Source organism: Bufo bufo, chromosome 2, assembly GCF_905171765.1.
Source record: "Bufo bufo chromosome 2, aBufBuf1.1, whole genome shotgun sequence".
In the NCBI taxonomy this organism is placed as follows: domain Eukaryota; kingdom Metazoa; phylum Chordata; class Amphibia; order Anura; family Bufonidae; genus Bufo; species Bufo bufo.
The window spans coordinates 23,539,087-23,558,389 of NC_053390.1; the positions used below are offsets into that span (position 1 = coordinate 23,539,087).

At 43.9% G+C, this 19,303-nt stretch overlaps 1 protein-coding gene and 1 long non-coding RNA gene across 2 annotated transcripts in view; both read right to left on the bottom strand.

The window, feature by feature from the left end:
• The window catches only part of LOC120991124 (zinc finger protein 585A-like), a 2,129,672-nt gene that overhangs the window by 313,478 nt on the left and 1,796,891 nt on the right, over positions 1-19,303 (bottom strand). The gene's annotated exons all lie outside the window — the stretch shown is intronic.
• LOC120991184 overlaps positions 1-19,303 on the bottom strand; it is a 42,276-nt gene that overhangs the window by 14,630 nt on the left and 8,343 nt on the right. The gene's annotated exons all lie outside the window — the stretch shown is intronic.

Consider the following 19,303-nt stretch of genomic DNA (forward strand, 5'->3'; position numbering starts at 1 on the left):
AAAAAAGATACAAGACGGATCCGTTCTTGCAATGCATTTGTGAGATGGATCCGCATCCGGATGCGTCTCACGAATGCTTTCAGTCACATGTAGATCGGCGGATCCGGCGGGCAGTTCCGACGATGGTACTACCCGCCGGATCACACTGCCGCAAGTGTGAAAGTAGCCTAAGCTGAGCTCACCTGCAGGTGGCTGGTAACAATAAGACGGAGGGCAGCGATCTGCTTTGAATCTGCCACATGGCAAAAGTTAAAGGACCTGTGATGATGTCACCATCAGGTGACCAAAGAATGTGGGGGCGGGGCTCAGCACTGGAGAGAATACGGGACTGGGCTGTTTCAGAGCAGCGGGTGCAGGGAGGGAGTCAGGCTCCGTCTGTGACTGTGATCCTCGCCTTGCAGGACCTACTGGATCACACTGACATAGAGCGAGGGGCAGAGTTCTGTAGCAGTTAGGTCCTGCAGAGGCACACAGCATTATAAATCAGTATACCGCCCTGCTCTCCTGCAAGACGGAGGGCCACAGTCACACATGGAGCCTGATACCCCCCCCTACAGATGCTGGTCTGAAATAGCCCTAAGATGAGAAGTGTGTTATGAGTCTGTAGCTGTCTAGCACATAGTCAAAGAGGACTCTTCTAGTCTACAGCTTTATAGCATATAGACACAGAGGACTCTTGGAGTTTACTGCTGTCTAGCACATAGTCAAAGAGGACTCTTTGAGCCTACAGCTGTCTAACATATAGTCCTAGAGGACACTTGCAGTCTACAGCTGTCTAGCACATAACCATAGAGGACTCTTGGGGAATATAGCTGTCTATCACATAACCATAAAGAACCCTTGGGGTCTGTGGCGAAAATAACCTCGCCACTGGGTTTTGGAGGGGCCTGGTTGCCAGCCTCTTGCCCCAGGATTATGGGCCCTCTCATCAGCCCATGCAAAACTTAAACCCTATGGTGATTTGACTGTGTTTGTGGCATCTGAGCGCTCAGATCCAAGCCATATGGGGATATGTGGGGTTTTGAGGTGTGTGACAGAACCATCTGTCTTTGGAATTGTATTTTATGTTATGTGAGGGTACCCAGATAGCTCATTTTATTGTATTTGTGTATTCTGAGTGCCATTCACCTAATGATATGCACTCAGACTTGAGCTATCTGGGAATATGTTAAATGTCTGTGTTTGCTGTGAGGGTGTGACATTGTGTGTTTGGGTGGTGATTCCTGTCCTGTTGTTCCTACATGTGTATTGGTGATTTCCCTTTGTCCTGAGAGATAATTGAATTGCTCCTCGGGTGTCTCCAGGGCAGAGAGGAGGAAACCATGATGCATTGTGGGGATGTCTTGTGTCTGTGTATCCTGAATTGCTGCATATCTGTCCTGTGTCACAGTCTTCCATCTGGTCCCCTAGGGGTGTGTCCACCAGATGGGGACCTGCATAAATACGGGCGGGTAGCCCTCAATAAAGTGTTACTGTTTTACACTCAACATAGAGCCTCGTCTCATGTGTGTGGGGATTGCTATACTTGTATACTCCCCTGGCTATTACTCCAAGCTCTTGTAAGAGCTGTTCCTGGTTCCTGTGGTGGTATCGGTGTCGAGCGGAGTGCTTGGAGTCCTCGGGAGGCACTGGGAGCATTTATCAATGGAGGTACCCGGTTGGGGTGCCAGGAGATCCGTTACAGGGTCTACATCTGTCTAGCACATAATTATAGAAGAGTCTTGGTGTCTACGGCTGTCTAGCACATAGAGGACTCTTGGCATCTACTTCTGTCTAGCACATAGTCAAAGAGGACTCTTCTAGTCTGCAGCTTTCTAGCACATAGACACAGAGGACTCTTGGAGTTTACAGCTGTCTAGCACATAGTCATAGAAAACTCTCGGAGCCTACATCTTTCTAGGACATAGATATACAGCACTCTTGAGGTCTAAAGCTGTCTAGCACATAGCCAAAGAGGTCTCTTGGAGTCTACAGCTGTCTAGCACATAGTCATAGAGGACTCTTTGAATCTATACATGTCTACCACTTAGTCATAGAGGACTCTTGAGGTCTAAAGCTGTCTAGCACATAGCCAAAGAGGTCTCTTGGAGTCTACAGCTGTCTAGCACATAGTCATAGAGGACTCTTTGAATCTATATATGTCTACCACTTAGTCATAGAGGACTCTTGAGGTCTAAAGCTCTCTAGCACATATTCATAGAGGACTCTTTGGGTAAACAGGTGTCTAGCACATAGCCATAGAGGACTATTGATTCCGACAAGAGGTCAAACTTGACGGACAGGTCGCCCAAGGATTACGGGACACTGGGGCTACCATTACACTGGTACAGAGGCACTTGGTTCTAGCCCATAAGCATACGGACCAACCCGTAGTTGCTTGAGTGGCTGGGGGAGCCGTATTTCGCCTACCTACCGTCCATGCTCACCTAGACTGGGGAGCCGGATCCGGTGTAGTACAAGTTGGCATAATGGATACCTTACCTGCAGAAGTCCTTCTGGGCAACGATTTGGGCCTCCTCACTTCTGCCTACGTTCCCATCTCTACAGCAGCTGCACACCCCGTGACGACCAGGGCCCAAGGTAGAATGGAACGGACCAGTTCATCAACTCTGGAGACCCAGATGCTTCAATGTTAGGACTGGGGGCAGTTCTGAGCCAGGTGGGAGAAGATGGAGGAGAGCACCCTGTCGCCTACCTTAGTAGAAAGCTTCTTCCCCGAGAGGTCAGCTACACGGCGGTGAAGAAGGAGTGCTTAGCCCTGGGGTGGGCCTTAAAGAAATTGACTCCATATTTATACGGACAGGAGATCACACTTGTTACAGACCATAATCCGCTTGTGTGGCTAAACCATGTTGCAGGGGACAATGGCCGGCTACTGAGATGGAGTCTGGCACTCCAACCCTACAACTTTACCATCCAGTACCAAGCCGGAAAACACAATGGCAACGCAGATGGATTATCCCGGCAGACTGATCTCAACCCTGTATAACAGAGACTGGACAGAGTGCGTCCATGTATGTGGTGAGCGCGTGAATGAGTGGTTCCTTGTATGTGGTAAGTACGTGTATGAGTGTGTCCATGTATGTGGTAAGTACGTGTATGAGTGCGTCCATGTATGTGGTAAGTACGTGTATGAGTGTGTCCATGTATGTGGTAAGTACGTGTATGAGTGTGTCCATGTATGTGGTAAGAACGTGTATGAGTGTGTCCACGTATGTGGTAAGTACGTGTATGAATGTTTCCATGTATGTGGCGAGTACGTGTATGAGTGCGTCCATGTATGTGGTGAGTGTGTCCATTAAGTTTGGGGGGGAAGGGGGCATATAAAAAATTTGCTGTGGGGCCGGGTCAGTTCTTCAATCACTGATAACACCTCTCCGTGTACAGCTATCAGTGACTGACAGCTATCTATGTATACACACTTACACAGAGAATGCTATCAATGACTGATAACACCTCCCCGTGTACAGCTATCTATGTTGTAAGGGATCGCTGTACTTGGGGGGGTCATTCTCACAAGAATCGTCTTCAGGACACCAGGTTTCAGGTCCAAACAGTGCATTTATTGTGCCTCAGCAAACCAAACATAAATAATACTAAATAAACACCTGCCCGTCTGGGCTCCAACTAAACATGAAGTTCCTGACTCACCTAAGTCCCAGTTCACACCCCGTGAACCCATGCGGCTTTGTCAGCCAATGTCCCACGGCCTCCTGGCTGTACAGAATCCAGTACGCCCACCATTTTAATGCAATTTCTTCATTTCCTAACATGACAATTGTAAACCTTCTGGGAAGCATGTCTGTCTTAACGAAAGCGATTTCTTGTGATCTCTTTTGTCAAGTTCATGGCTTACTTCAGCACTTTATCAGCTTATTCCAGTACAAGCCACAAACTATACAGTAATTGGAAATGAGCATCACAAAAAATGTCTCCTTTTATGGCTGACCTAATACAAGAATGTTCAGCTATATCCATCATTGTGTACAGTTGTGCTTGACAGCAAACGGAGGACATGTCAAGCACATGTTAACCCTAAGGGCTTTTTCACACGAGTGGATGACCTGCGTGGAATCCGCTGTGTGAAAGTGTGTCAGGCCCTGTTCCGGACAGCAGAGATATGGAGCAATAACACGACTGATAACGCTCCGTGCCTCTGTGACCTTTTTACTACAAAATCACGGTGACAACTTTATCTCACTGATCAGGTTGACCGATTCCATTTCATCTCCACCAGCGATTCTCCTGGAGAAGGTTATGACGCCATCTTTCTTGCTTGATACTAATCAATTTCTACATGAGGTTCGAGACCTGGCGTTACAGGATGATGATTTACCGGTCACCTTTGACGTTTGTTCTTTGTAGACTTCTATCGCTCACTCTAAGGGCATACGGGCTGCAGAGTGGTTGTCGTCCTTCTCCTCTCACACAGAACGTGAGAAACCATTTTTTCTGTGGCTACTTGAGATTATTTTGAATGAAAACTATTTTCTGTTTCAAGATACGTACTATCGACAGTGCTGTGGGACCGCGATGGGCTCGAATGCCGCACCGCCATGCGCAAATGCTTACATGTCATGGTTTGAGGAAAAACATATCTACAATAATGAATTGTTTAAACTCCATTGTATTTTTTGGTGAAGATTCGTCGATGACGTGTTTTGCATGTGGCGAGGCGGCATTCGATCCCTTCGTGACTTCTCAGATTATTTAAATTCTGTATGGCCTGAACTTCAATTTACGCTGCACTATGACATCCATAAGAGTAATTTTTTGGACGCCCTCGTGATTAAAAGTGAGAATGGAGCAGTGGAGACTGATTTATACATTAAGAGCACTGATAGGAATTCTCTCCTTCATTACTCGAGTAATAACCCTCCTACCGTCAAAAAAGCACTGCCCCATTCTCCGTTTCAGAGGGTCCGTAGGATTGTTTCTGGTGCAGGGGTTAAGAAAAACCGCTTACAAGAATTGTCAGCGAGATTTGAGAGTCGGGGCTATCCCACCTCACTGCTGCATAGTAAGAGGAATAAGGTTACCTCTTTGGCTTCTACAAAAGAAAAAAATCCACGTCTACCATTTGTTGCTAAGTATCACCCATGGGTTAACAATCGACATTGGAACATCTTGTCCAGGGCATATCCCTCTGTGGAGGAATTTAAGAGACCTCTGCCGTGTTAGCCCCCCCATATCAAAATTTTTGAACAAAACATATGCAATTGGTTAGATCTTTGTTAGATCAGGTTAGATCAATTGTTGTTTGCGTTAGATCTCATACAGAAGTAGAGATATTAACAGTTATTTGCAGGGGGGGCTAACCCGTCATCAGCCCCCCCTTATCAAAAAATTGACCAAAAAATTAGCTATTTTGGAAGATATTTGTTAGATCAGGTATGATCAACTAGTTGTTTTGTTAGATCTCACATAATTACAGACTTATTAAGTGATTAATGAGGGGGGGCTAGCCCCCCCACATGCAATTTTCTGGTAAAATTTGATGCAGACTAATAGGCCTTTGTTAGATCCGGTAAGATCAAGTGGTTTCAACGTTAGATCTCATATAATTACAGAGATATTATGGATATTTGGTATTACGTCAGGGGGGGCTAGCCCCCCCCCCCCCCACATGCAATTTTCTGGTAGAATTTGATGCAGACTAATAGGCCTTCGTTAGATCCGGTAAGATCAAGTGGTTTCAACGTTAGATCTCATAATTACAAAGATATTTCACATAAAAATACAGATATTAGGTAGTATTAAATAGGGGGGCTAGCCCCCCCACATGCAATTTTCTGGTAAAATTTGATGCAGACTAAAAGGCCTTCGTTAGATCCGGTAAGATCAAGTGGTTTCAACGTTAGATCTCATTTAATTACAGAGATATTTCACATAAAAACACAGATATTAGGTAGTATTAAATAGGGGGGCTAGCCCCCCCCACAAGCAATTTTCTGGTAAAATTTGATGCAGACTAATAGGCCTTTGTTAGATCCGGTAAGATCAAGTGGTTTCAACGTTAGATCACATATAATTACAGAGATATTTCACATAAACAGAGATATGAGGTAATATTACATAAGGGTGGGGGGGGGGTAGCCTTTCAAAAAGTACAGTATCAGCACCAATTTAGAGATGATTGGAGGATATACAGCCGAGTGATACACAAATAAAATACATTTCCCTAAATAGTTGGGGTGCTTGAATGCATTTTTAACAGTTAACTCCTGAGTTTAGTGTCATTTTAAAGTAAAAGTAGGGCTTGTAATTGTAGTATAGAAATCCGAAACATCACTGAGATATATTCAAAACAGTGACAGATACGGCACCGCTGTTCTATCAACATTACAGTTCTTATCAATTGTGTTTGACTTTTGAGCTATAGTATGAAAACCATATTCTTCACTTATTCCATTCACCTAGATCCATATCTAATTCCTTTGTATCTTAGGGTACCACAATTTTTCACATGTAATTATGTTAAAGACAGATAGACAGACAGAATTAGGTAATAGAATTGGTAGGAGGTGTCGTGGCAGTCCAAAGTTTAACTACCGTATTTTCCGACGTATAAGACGACTTTCTAACACTAGAAATTTTTTTCAAAAGTCGGGGGTCATCTTATACGCCGGGTATGAGGCAGCACAGGGGAAGCAGTCCCTCCCTCCCCCCTGTGCTGCCTGCTGCCACCAATGATGATAGAGGGGCGGAGGAGGGGCCTGTGGTTTATTTATTGCAAAAAACATATATTTTATAGATATACAAATTACCAGTACCGGTACCTTTGCGGCCAAGAGGCTGACACCGTTTTGTGCCCAGACACGCCCCGAATCCTGGATCCCAGCGCCGCCTGTCACGGATGGTGTACAGGAAACAAGATGATACAAATACAAACGATGACTCACTGGATCCACAACTAAGGAACAAAAAGGGAGACCCCTGCAATCGACCTGCCGCTCTCCCTTATTGCTCAGCCTATGCGACCACTCCAAAGGTGAATGGGCGCATATCCACGTACCTCGGCTATCTTAACCTGAAGGCCCTACAATAGTGAGGGGACACGACCACCGGCTCCCTACACAGACACGGAGGGAGTCAGGGTCACCTGGATCCAGACAACAGAAAATAATAAATACATAAACAGAACTTATCTGCAGACGACTGTGGAAAGGGAACTGGTAGCTGGGAGCTGGGAGCTGAGAACAGCATGCACACACATTCCAGGAAGTTGTATCAGCCGCACCCTACTACCTTATGGGGAGGAATTTAAAGGAAGGTAATGAGTCTGACTGCATGACAGCTGAGATAGCCTAACGAGGTGAGGAACAGAAACCAAAACAAAGAAACTCAAGGAGGAGGATCTGGACGGCTCCTGTCAGAGCTTCTCAGCTGTCTGGTTGTGACAGTACCCCTCCCTCTAGGAGTGGACTCCGGACACTCAGGGCCCACCTTCTCAGGATGGGACCTATGGAAAGCCCTGATGAGACGAGAGGCCTTAATGTCCGTCACTGGGACCCACATCCTCTCCTCAGGACCATAACCCTCCCAATGAACGAGGTACTGGAGGGAACCGCGGACAAGACGAGAATCCACAATCCTAGATACCTGAAATTCAAGATTTCCATCAACAACAATCGGAGGAGGAGGCAAAGGCGAGGGTACAATCGGTTGAACATAAGGTTTCAATAAGGACTTATGGAAAACGTTATGGATCTTCCAAGTCTGAGGAAGATCAAGACGGTAGGCAACAGGATTGATGACAGACAGGATCTTGTAAGGCCCAATAAACCTAGGACCCAACTTCCAGGAGGGAACTTTCAATTTGATATTCTTGGTAGACAGCCACACCAAATCATCAACATTCAGGTCCGGACCAGGCACACGTCTCTTATCCGCCACACGCTTATATCTCTCACTCATGTTCTTTAGATTATCCTGAATCTTTTGCCAAATAGATGACAAAGAGGAGGAGAATCTGTCCTCATCAGGCAAACCAGAAGAGCCCTCTCCAGAGAAAGTCCCAAACTGCGGATGAAACCCATATGCACCAAAAAATGGTGACTTATCAGAGGACTCCTGATGACGGTTATTTAAAGCAAACTCAGCAAGGGACAAAAAAGAACACCAATCCTCCTGATTCTCCGCCACAAAACAGCGCAGATATGTCTCCAGATTCTGATTGACACGCTCTGTCTGGCCATTCGACTGCGGATGGAAAGCAGAAGAGAATGACAAGCGAACCCCCAAGCGAGAACAGAAAGCCTTCCAGAATCTGGAAACAAACTGCGTGCCCCTATCAGAGACTATGTCTGAAGGAATCCCATGCAATTTGACAATGTGGTCAACAAATGCCTGCGCCAGCGTCTTAGCATTGGGCAAACCAGGAAAAGGGATAAAATGCACCATTTTGCTAAAACGGTCCACCACCACCAGAATCACAGACTTCCCCGAGGAACGAGGCAAGTCCGTTATGAAGTCCATGGACAGATGTGTCCAAGGACGGGAAGGAATGGGCAAAGGAAGGAGAGGACCTGATGGCCGTGAATGAGGGACCTTGGCACGAGCGCAAGTCTCGCAAGCTGCCACAAAACCCTCAACCGACTTACGAAGCGCAGGCCACCAGAATCTCCGAGCAATGAGATCCAGTGTGGCTCTTGTCCCCGGGTGCCCAGCAAGGACCGTATCGTGGTGTTCCTTAAAAATCTTGTGTCTCAAAGCGAGAGGCACAAACAACCTCCCAGGAGGACAAAGATCAGGAGCTTCTGACTGGGCTGCCTGTACCTCTGCCTCCAATTCAGGAAAAAGGGCAGAGACCACCACACCTTCAGCCAAAATGGGACCCGGGTCTTCAAAATTCCCACCTCCCGGGAAACAACGTGATAGGGCATCTGCCTTCACATTCTTAACCCCAGGGCGGAACGTAACAACAAAATTAAACCTTGAAAAGAACAAAGACCATCTGGCCTGTCTCGGGTTCAGACGCTTGGCTGACTCCAAGTAGGCCAGATTTTTATGATCAGTAAACACGGTAATAGGGTGTCTGGCTCCCTCTAGCCAATGGCGCCATTCCTCAAAAGCCAACTTGATGGCCAACAATTCCCTATCTCCCACATCATAATTTCTCTCTGCGGAGGAGAGCTTCTTTGAGAAAAAGGCACACGGTTGCCATTTGGCAGGAGAGGAACCCTGAGACAAGACCGCACCCACCCCTACCTCAGAAGCATCAACCTCAACTATGAAGGGTAACGAAACATCAGGTTGTACTAGGATGGGAGCGGAAGCAAAACTCTCCTTGATATTAGAAAAGGCCTTACGCGCCTCGACCGACCAGGAAGAAAAATCTACCCCCTTTCTGGTCATATCAGTGAGTGGTTTAACAACAGAGGAATAATTCAAAATAAATTTCCTGTAATAATTAGCAAAGCCCAAAAAACGCATCAGCGCCTTCTGATTCTCAGGAAGCTCCCACTCAAGCACAGCGCGAACCTTCTCGGGGTCCATGCGAAAACCAGAAGCGGAAACAAGAAACCCCAGAAATTGGATCTCTGGAACCGCAAACACACATTTTTCCAGTTTCGCGTATAATTTATTCTCCCGCAGGATGAGTAAGACCTGACATAAGTGTTCCTTATGAGTCTTGAAATCAGGAGAAAAAATCAAAATGTCATCCAAATACACTAATACAAATTTTCCCATTAAATGATAAAAAATGCTGTTGACGAAATGCTGAAAAACGGCTGGGGCATTCATCAAACCAAAAGGCATGACCAAATTCTCAAAATGGCCCTCAGGGGTATTGAAAGCCGTCTTCCATTCGTCTCCTTCTCTGACCCTAACCAGGTTGTATGCCCCTCTTAGGTCTAATTTGGAAAAGACTTTCGCCCCAACAACCTGGTTAAACAAATCCGGAATTAGAGGAAGCGGATAAGGATCACGAATAGTGATACTGTTCAGCTCCCTGAAATCCAGACAAGGTCTTAAAGAACCATCTTTTTTCTTAACAAAGAAAAAACCAGCGGCAACAGGTGACTTCGAGGGTCGTATGTGTCCTTTTCTCAGACTCTCAGAGATATAAGCACGCATAGCGAGCCTCTCAGGTTGGGAAAGATTGTATAAACGAGATTTAGGCAGCTTGGCACCTGGGATGAGATCAATAGGGCAATCATACTCCCTGTGCGGAGGTAAACCCTGAACTCCACTCTCAGAGAAAACATCCAAAAATTCAGAGAGGAAAGGTGGTACAGTTTTAGTAGAAACCTCAGAAATAGATGTTATGAGGCAATTCTCTCTGCAAAAGTTACTCCAACCATTTATTTGCCTCGCTTGCCAATCAATGGTGGGGTTATGTTTAGTGAGCCAGGGTAGCCCCAACACTAGAGGAGTAGGCAAACCGCTAAGGACGAAACATGACACATCCTCAACATGAGCATCATTCACAATTAAACGGATATTGTGAACTATGCCCTTTAATGATTTCTGAGAAAGTGGAGCTGAATCAATAGAAAAAACAGGAATATGTTTTCCCAAAGTGCATACCTGGAAACCATGAGTTATTGCAAATTGGTTATCAATGAGGTTGACAGCTGCTCCACTATCCACAAAAATCTCACAAAAAATGCTCTTGCTCTCTAGCGCCACCCTAGAAGGCAGGACAAAACGGGAACTACAAGCAAAAGGAAAACCTTCAATTTCCGCCTCAACCCTGCCAATAGTAACAGACGGAACATTCTTAAAAGATTTCTTCCTTTTTGTCTCTTTATTACTCCCAGAAAACTGCCTGAATCTCCTAGAGGGACAAACATTTGCCAGATGATTTATACCTCCACAACAAAAACAAACCCTCCCCTGCGGGCTGAATCCTCTATTGTCAGAGGCAATCAACCCCAGCTGCATGGGCTCCTGCTCAGAAGGGGCTGACAGCGACTGAGACCCCTGTGCACAGAATGACACCGCTGCACTGTCCCGGGACTGAGTATGACAGGAAGGAGAGATCTCTCCTCTCTCTCTAAGACGCCTGTCAATACAAACAGCCTGAGACATAGCAGAATTCAAGGAGGTAGGTCTTTCATGAAAGGCAAATGCATCTCTCAATCCCTCTGAAAGACCATAGCAAAATTGACTTCGGAGTGCAGCATCATTCCAACCCGTATCTGCTGCCCATCTCCGAAATTCTGAGCAGTATATCTCTGCGGATTGTTTACCCTGGCATAACAGACGTAGTGTAGACTCAGCCAGAGCAATACGATCCGGATCATCATATATCTGACCCAGGGCTAAAAAGAATTCATCCACTGAACGGAGGGGCCGTGCCCCCTCCGGCAGCGAAAAGGCCCAGGACTGAGCGTTACCCCTGAGCAGCGATATAATGATCCCCACCCTCCGTTCTTCATCACCGGAAGAATGGGGAAGAAGGCGAAAATGGAGTTTGCAAGCCTCTCTAAAACGTACAAAATTCTCACTACCCCCGGAAAACGTATCCGGGAGCGAAATCTTAGGCTCAGCACAAACTCCATGAACGCAAGCTGAACCGGTCACTTGAAACTGAGAAAAAGTCTTACGGAGATCAGCTACCTCCAAAGCAAGACCCTGAAAGCGTTCAGCCAAAAGTGAAACCGGATCCATGCTTGAGACGGTCTTGGCGGCTGATAATGTCACGGATGGTGTACAGGAAACAAGATGATACAAATACAAACGATGACTCACTGGATCCACAACTAAGGAACAAAAAGGGAGACCCCTGCAATCGACCTGCCGCTCTCCCTTATTGCTCAGCCTATGCGACCACTCCAAAGGTGAATGGGCGCATATCCACGTACCTCGGCTATCTTAACCTGAAGGCCCTACAATAGTGAGGGGACACGACCACCGGCTCCCTACACAGACACGGAGGGAGTCAGGGTCACCTGGATCCAGACAACAGAAAATAATAAATACATAAACAGAACTTATCTGCAGACGACTGTGGAAAGGGAACTGGTAGCTGGGAGCTGGGAGCTGAGAACAGCATGCACACACATTCCAGGAAGTTGTATCAGCCGCACCCTACTACCTTATGGGGAGGAATTTAAAGGAAGGTAATGAGTCTGACTGCATGACAGCTGAGATAGCCTAACGAGGTGAGGAACAGAAACCAAAACAAAGAAACTGTCAGAGCTTCTCAGCTGTCTGGTTGTGACACCGCCCCTTTCTTAATTTATTCACTGCACTCGTTAGTTCTTGCTGTGAGGGAGGAGGGAATAGAGGAGACAGCGCCAACTAACTGCGCATGCGCGAGATTACGAGCAGCTTCAGAAGATAATTTATTCACTGCACTTTGGTTTTTTATCTTCTGAAGCAGCTTGTAATCTCGCGCATGCGCAGTTAGTTGGCGCTGTCTCCTCTTTTCCCTCCTCCCTCACAGCAAGAACTAACGAGTGCAGTGAATAAATTAAGAGAGGGGCGGCACTGGGATCCAGGATTCGGGAAGCGGCTGGGCACAAAACGGCGGAGGGACAGCCCCTTGGGCACAAAGGTACTGGTAATTTGCATATCTATAAAATCACTTTTTTGCAATAAATACAGTAAACCACAGGTGGGGTTAACAATAGTACAGTATATAGAGGGGTAGTCTTATACGGCGAGTATAGCCCAAACACTGTATTTTAAATGGAAAAGTTGGGGGTCGTCATATACCATATTTTTTGCCCCATACGACGCACTTTCCCCCCCCCCCAAAAAAAAATGGGAGGAAAATGCCCCTGCGTCTTATGGGGCGAATGCTTACCAGTTTAACATCGCTGGCTGCGATGTGCGAGCGGAGGAGGGACTGGGAGGAGGAGCTGGGGGCCGGCAATTGCGGCGGAGCGGTGCAGTCACTGTACTATAGCCCCGCCGCTCCAGTGCTGCACAAATATAAAATGTATTATTCAATTAAAAGTTATTAAACATGCCCCCCTCACTCCTAATAGTACCGTATACCCTAATAGCTTCTGTACAATGCCGGCAGGCAGGCCAGGCGGGCGGCAGCGTAACTCCCTGATGTCACGTGCCTGCACCGCCTACTTTATGAATGAAGTAGGCGGCATAGGCAAGTGACGTCAGTGAGTGACGCGCCGGCCGGCATTGTACAGAAGCAATTAGGATATACGGTACTATTAGGAGTGAGGGGGGCATGTGTAATAACTTTTAATTGAATAATACATTTTATATTTGTATACTAGGGGGCGGGGGCGGGGAAATCTGTGGATAACATGGATGGCACAGTTAAGGGGTGGGGGTATGTGGATGGCACTGTAATGGGCTGGGGGGGGTCTGTGGATGGCACTGTTATGGGGTGGGGGGTCTGTGAATGGCACATGTATAACAGTGCCATCCACAGATCCCCCCTGTAACAGTGCCAGCCACAGATCCCCCCTGTAACAGTGTCCGTCATCCACAGATCCCCCATAAGTGTCCATCATCCACAGATCCCCCCATAGGTGTCCGTCATCCACAGATCCCCCCATAACAGTGTCCGTCATCCACAGATCCCCCCATAACAGTGTCCGTCATCCATAGATCCCCCCATAACAGTGTCCTTCACAGATCCCCAGTAATAGTGCCATCCATAGACCACCATTAGTTCCAAACCCACCAAAAGCACACCTTTTGGTTAAAAATATTTTTTTTCTTATTTTCCTCCTCAAAAACCTAGGTGCGTCTTATGGGCCGGTGCGTCTTATAGGGCGAAAAAAAACGGTACGCGGGAAAATACGGTATTTCCAAGACAGCTGATATCAAAGATATGGTAGAGCAAAATGCTTCCATTGGCTTTACTATGTTTTGAAAAGTCCATTCAGAAGCTGGTTTTTTTTTTAAGACCAAAGAAGGGGGTTTGATGTTTGCAATAAGGTGGAAGTACCTATATAATAGCAGTATTTAAAACAAATATTTGAAATTGGAAAAAATCAAAAAAGAATAGTGAAAGTGTTGTAAATAATTTTATATATATATTTTTTTTTTTATTAAAGAGCCAACATATCAGCATATAAGAACAATTGTCAGTATCTACTGTATATTGTGTAGAGTATCAGAGAATAGGCAATATAAAAAATATCTTATCACTAACTGTATAGGTACAAAATCCATGCATAACTACAGCTACCTAACTAGGTAAAGTTACAATCCAACAGAAGACGGGATACTTAGGTGCTAATCTATAGAAGCAATTTAGGGGTTCTTACAGAGAAGATTCCAAAGTATATGGGTGGGGGGGCGGTAAGGAGACTGAGTACAGGAGTGTAGTAGAAACAGAACAACCAAAAATGGCCCAGGCATACAGATTGTTTTTTGGTATTACTCACTAAGGAAAGTTTCTAGTTTATGAAGCACTGACCAGTATTATGTAGTCAGAATTACTTAGACTTTAACATTATATAACAACCTCTGATAGTCCACATACTTTGTTGGGGTCAACAGTTTTTACAGCGTGGTTCATATCATTATATTCTTCCCACACTTTGTTTTTTCTTTTACAGTAGGACACATAGTGGCATCCTTGAACATGTACTATAACTGCTCCTAGTGCATAAAGTGCATCGGATATTGTTATTTCACTTGGAAATTCAGAGAGAAAATATTTTGTTAAAGGTAAACCAACACGTGGCTCAATTATTAGATGTGGGCCCGGCCTAGTGATGATTGTAGTACGTTGGCCGCAGGTGGGTGAACATGGTCTATTGATGATCTTAGATGAACTTTGCATTGCATAGGCAAAGCCATGTTTCAGGTCATTTGTGTTTATTGGCCAAAATATACTACAGCGTTCACTATTATTTTTACATGCTGCATTTTGACAAATTGAAGTTTCGACTGCACTTGGAACATTTTTCAAATACAATTGAATAGTATTGCCGATGTAATCTTCTGCATTTAAGTTTACAATTCCACCAGGAATTTGGACACATGGGTAAATCTCCAGTAACAATTGAGCTCTCTGTTTGTAGACATATTGATTAGGACCATTTTCAACAAAATACTTAACAAAATTGAGAAAGGGGTTTTGGCAACTAGCTACAAAGTTTCTGTATAACTCATAATCAATGTAGATGGAAGACAAACTGTGCAGCAGAGAATCAAATGGACAAGTGTTATTTAGCTTATATATAGCCTTGCTTAATTGAATGGGGTTTAAAAGATTTCCATTCCTCAGTATGCCTAATGGCTTTCTTGAGCAAGGTTTGTCAATTATTTGAGTTATGTTTGGAAATGGTGTTAAATATGTCTGTCTTTTCTTAAAGGGTCTATTCAATTGGTCAACAGAATTCTTGGACTTCAGAATCTTTGAAGTGACATCATTTTTTCCTTGAGAATCACATTCAGTTTTGTAAGGCTTTTTGTTTTCCCCCCGCCAGGACTCTTCTTCTAGAAGCTCTAGGACATTCTCCTCCATATGCTTGATTTCTTCTATAGGCTCCAGGATATTTCCCTCCATATACTTGTTTTCCTCTATGAGCTTCAGGGAATTCTCCTTCATGTGCTTGGCCTGTGAAGTAGGTTCTTTCAGAAGTTGAGTGGAGTCCTTCAACATGTGTAACTGTGGACTAACCTCTTTTTCATCTTCCAGAGGTTTGGTTTGTCCAAACTCATTTATGACATCTCCCATAAATGCTTTGGCACTGATTATTGTAGGAATGGGCCCAGCAGCTGCTATTTTAGAAATTCCAGAAAGAGCTGTTAAATGGCATGCAACAAACTTGTCAACTCGGAGTGGTTTTTGATTGTGCTGAAGAATAGCATTCTTCAGAAGGCCAAAATCACCCTCAACTGACGCAGAAGAGGCTGTTTTATTAGGAGATTGAAATGCTGGTTGCATGACTGATGTCTAGATAGGGAAATACTTGATCAAACGCAGTAGTTTCTGAGAAAAGCCGACACAGAAATAAGGGTTTGGTTGATCACCCTGTTCTCTACTTGTTTCATCTGCTTCCTGAACAATGTCACTTAACCACTCTGCCAGTGCCTGGGAATTTATTTCCTCTTCATCATTGAGTTCTTCATTATCATCTTGTTTAGCAACATAGGCATCAATAATTTCTAAATCTCCCGTCTCAATGCAATGACAAAGGTATGACTTTGACGTTTCATATTTAGAGATTTTGTCTTTTGCCATTTCACCAGTTGTCTCACACCTGGAAAGGATAAGTGTACTGAGAAGAAGGTGTTTTAGAATCTGAAATGATGCGCAGTTGATCATTAGTCCAACACATCGAATATAAAATTTTCTAACAAGTTGTGCCTTTTTGGGATAGCATTTCCATCGGCAAACTGTTTTAATTAGATGGGCGACATCTACCCGAATAAAGCATGCTAGTTTTTCAGTATTAAGTCCCTGTAAGATTGATAAACACTTTTTGAGATAGATGTTAAGGCTACAGTCATTTAAGGCTCGGCATAATGCACCAAGTAAGGCCAATGAGAAGTCACAGACACATTCTTTAGGTGATTTATGTACATCTTTGAGCCATTTTTCCAACCAAAAAGTTATAGTTGGCGTATCCTGACATTCACTCAACATTTGAGAAACACTTAATTGAGTATTTGTAAAGTTGATCACAATCTCATATACGAATATATGAGCTGACAATCCATTTGCTCTTTTTAGTTTTTGAACCAAACTCCCAGTGGCATCTACTTCAATTTTTGAGAAAGAGTGTTTTGAGCAATACCTTTTGTAAATGTATGTTTGTTCCTTTGACCAATAATGTACAAAAAAAAAATCATATGAGATAATGTGAATATCACCTGCATATTTTGGGGTACTTTTCATTTCTACAAGAGACAAAACAGGATCTTTTAACTTTGGTGTACCAAACTTCCTGTGGACGGCTTCCTGTCTGGCATCTCTACAAATTCTTAAAGACGGTATGTTGGGTGGCTCTTTTTCCCCAAATGTAATTTCCTTATTAAGTTTTTCTCTTCTCCAGTTGCAGGGTAGTGTTTTTAACATCTCCTCACCAACTTTCCTTCTTTTTTCACCTCTCAATTGACATTTCTTTACATGCACTATGGATCTTGTGTCAGGAGCACGAATATGAAGGATTAGAGGGTTTCCAACACAAGGCTCCTCTTCTGCATAAACATAAACTGCTGCTTTGCACTCTTTACACTGTCCAGTTGCAGTTATAAATTTCCTTGTCTGATCATTGCTGATACGAACTTTGTTTCTCTTAAAAGAAAATACACAAGGAATCCCATGTTGTTCGTAAAACACATCTGCAATTGTAGTACTCCATGCATTTTTTTTAAGTATTCTCCGTCTCTTCTTGCAGCTACCCTCATTATAGATTACTGTGTTAGGCTCAATTTCTAAATATTGCTCATAAGGTATTGATAGCTGCCATAAAACTGTTGGTTGCCTTCCCTGTGACTCTGCCAAGCAGTTCTCCGAAGATTCTTCATCTGTAGTGCTTGAGTTAGAGGAGGACTCTTGCACTGTATCTCCTGCCTGAGGTGAGATAAGCCTGAACTGCAGGCGCAGGAATGTCTGCAGACCATACCCTATTTTGATAAATATAATCATGGATCTGTTTTGGCTTAAATGCACTCTGTGACAATTCTTCTATCTCAGAGGCTTTCTTCTGGAAAGAGGAATGAGAACATACATCCCTCCATACTGGATCAGAAGCTGGCTTTAACTCTCCCTCAGCATTGAAAATGGTTGGATAACATTTTAGGGCTTCTTTTAAGACCTCACTATCAACTGATGGTTTTCGTGGCATCTACAATTAGAATTGAAAAACCAATGTAATTTCAATAGAACAACGTATATAATGTTATATATATAAATATATATACACATACATGCATAAGGGAATCCCTTAAAACAGTGGTCTTAAAGTACCGGCCCAGGGGCCAATTGCGGCCCGCGAGGTGGTACTATGTGGCCCGCAGCCAGCTCAGAAGTCAGGTGCGCGGTCATGGACGTGAGACGTGATATTATTACATTCGGCTAGGAATCAATCACTCTCCCTGAATGCAATGATTGTGCATCCAGGGAGAGTGTTTTCTAACGGCATGTAATAATGTCACATCCCATTACATGTGGTGTGCAGGCGTTTACATGCAACTGCTCTCACCTGATCAGTAACTTCAATGGGTGACAGCGGCCGCTCGTGAACGCCGGATTAGGGATTCCTGCTGCAGGAAAGCGCAAGTTTCTGATGCAGGAATCCCTAATCGCACCTAAACCTACAGATATGAATGTGACCTTATTGTGTGTGTATATTAGTGTACCAAACCGGATATAGTTACATTTTATTTTAAAGTATGAAATTTGGCGAGCGGCCCCCATGAGAGAAAAAAATGGCTCCCGGGTGAATTGAGTTTGAGACTCCTGCCTTAAAATATGTCATGTACATGAACAGCAGCATACAGTATGTTATTCTTTTAGTTCATTCGAGCCTTGACTATCCCTATACCCCTTTTGCTGCCAAGCCGTGTAACATTTTTAACCTCAGCTGGACAGACTATTTAGCAATTTTTTACCTTTTTTTAAATTATTTTAACCTCTTAAGGACCGGAGATTTGGGGGATTTAGCATTTTCTTTTTTCGCTCCCTGCCTTCCCGGAGCTATAACTTTTTTATTTTTCTGTTCACATAGCCATATGAGGGCTTGTTTTTTGCGGGACAAGATATACTTTCCAACGCCACCATTTAATATTGCACACGATGTAGTGGGAAGCAGGAAAAAATTCCAAATTGGGTGAAATTGCAAAAAAGAGCGATTCTGCAACAATTTTACGTTTTTTTTTATTTACGCTGTTCGATTTGCGTTAAAACTGACCAGTTATTTTTATTCTACAGGTCATTACGAATCCGACGATACCTAATATGTATAGTTTTTCTTGCGTTTTGTAGTAAATAAAAAATTCTAAAGTGGGACAAAATCTGTTTTATTTTTTTTGTTGCCATGTTTTGACCCCTATAACTTTTTTATAATTACGTTTACGGAGCTGTATTGGGACTCATTTTTTGCGGGACAATCCGAAATTTTTATTGATACCATTGTGGGGTGTGTATGACTTTTTGATCACTTTTTATTACATTTTTTTGTAGAAAATGAAGCAAACACAAATGGTGAATTCGCTATTTGGATGCTTTTTTCAGTTTCGCTATTTGCCGTATGGGGAAAAAATAATTATATTTTCATACTATGGGCATTTTCGCAACTTGCAACACCCATAATGTATTTTTATATTTTTTTATTTATTTAGATTTTGGGAAAAGGGGGGTGATTTGAACTTTTATATTTTTTTTTCATTTATTTTATTTTTTTTTACACTTTTT